The sequence below is a fragment of the Lasioglossum baleicum genome, unplaced genomic scaffold (genome assembly GCF_051020765.1).
Source record: "Lasioglossum baleicum unplaced genomic scaffold, iyLasBale1 scaffold0023, whole genome shotgun sequence".
In the NCBI taxonomy this organism is placed as follows: Eukaryota; Metazoa; Arthropoda; class Insecta; order Hymenoptera; family Halictidae; genus Lasioglossum; species Lasioglossum baleicum.
Genome location: NW_027469083.1, coordinates 2,486,999 through 2,488,989, shown reverse-complemented (window position 1 = coordinate 2,488,989; position 1,991 = coordinate 2,486,999).

Below are 1,991 nucleotides of genomic sequence, written 5' to 3'. Positions count from 1 at the left end.
ACATTTGCAACAAGCGACATCATACCTTGTTACACTTCGAAAATTCGACCGCGCCATCGCACAGGCACGCGTCAGCGACCGATACCGCGCCGGTAACAGTACCCGTCGATAACCATGTTACCGCTCTTATCGCGTCTTGTTCCGTTCCTCGAATCACCGCGTCACAACAAGTACTGCTCGCGACGGCATGGATCGAATTGCAATCACCATCGGGCCGTTCCGAAAAGGTCCGAGCTTTGCTCGATCAGGGTTCGGTCGTGTCAATAATTTCGGAAAATTTAACTCAACGGTTGCGACTTCCGCGGTCTCGCGTCGCGGTGAGTATCACCGGAATCGGTAATAATGCGATTGCGTGTCACTCGACAACAACGTGTACCGTCGCATCATGCCACACCGATGCGGTATACTCTATCACCGCTTACGTTCTGAGATCTTTGTCGAACTACCTACCTAGTCGTGTGATTACCGCTCACCCGCTCTCGCATATTCGAGATCTGACATTGGCGGACGAAAACCCCTTCAGTAATGATCCAATAGAGTTAATTATCGGTGCTGATCACTACGGATTACTCCTATTGGATGGGTTACGCAAAGGGACAGATAACGAGCCTACAGCGCAAAATACGACGTTAGGCTGGATTCTTTCCGGCCCCGTTCCATTAGCAACTGGCCCGGCTACATTCGGGAACTTCCATTGTAACGTATCGGAGAACTTAGATACCGAGCTTCGTCGATTTTGGGAAGTAGAGGAATTACCGTCTGTTACGCGTCTCTCTCCCGCCGAATTAAAATGTGAAGAGCATTTCCAACGCACGCATGCGCGAACTTCGACGGGACAATACATCGTTCGGTTACCATTTATCGAGGGGCCTCCAATTCATATTGGACCATCACTTCCCGCGGTCATGAATATGTTCAAAAGACAGGAGAATCGTCTGCAACGAACTACAGAACATTTCGCGGAATATTCGAAATTCTTATCCGAATACGAGACGCTCGGACACATGGTCGAGATTAAAGACCAACCAGCCCCGTCAAATCAAACAGTATACATACCACATCACGCGGTTATTCGAGAGCACAGCGCTACGACCCGACTTCGAGTCGTATTTAATGCGTCCGCGAAAACAGGAAATGGGACCTCGTTAAACGATCACTTACTGATCGGACCCAAACTACAAACGGATCTAGCCGCTGTCATTCTACGATGGCGCCGTTACCGATATGTTTTTATCGCTGACATCGCAAAAATGTACAGGCAAATCCTCATCGATCCCAGAGATGTTGATTATCAACGGATTTTGTGGCGAAACTCTCCCTCAGTTCCGTTCCAACATTTCCGACTCCTGACCGTCACGTACGGTACGGCTCCCGCACCCTATCTCGCGTTACGTGTGCTACAACAACTTGCGCGGGACGAAGGGTCCAAATATCCTCTCGCGCTGTCAGTCCTCCGCGATCAGATTTACGTTGATGACTGCGTGTTTGGCGCGGATGATCCGAATCGAGCGCGACAAACTCGCGACCAAGTCACCGCCCTGCTCAAAGCAGGAGGGTTTACATTGCGGAAGTGGGCTAGTAATGACTCCGCGCTAATTGAAGACATTGATCCCACCGATCATGGTCTTGCTGTGAGCAAACCGCTATCACCCGATGATAACTTGAAAGTCCTCGGAATAATATGGAATCCCGAAACCGATTCTTTTCGCTTCGAAGTTCAGATTACTCATGATCTTCCGACAACTAAACGGGAAGTCCTATCGACTATCGCGCGATTTTATGATCCCCTGGGTTGGGCCGCTCCTGTAGTCATCGTAGCAAAAATAATGATGCAACGCCTATGGTTGAAGAATTGCGGTTGGGACGACGACATCCCGCCCGAACTTCGCGAAGTATGGAATACGTATCGCACTCAACTCCCTCTTCTTCGCTCTATGACACTACCGCGATGGACAGGACACGGCGCGCAAATTCAAAAAATAGAATTACAT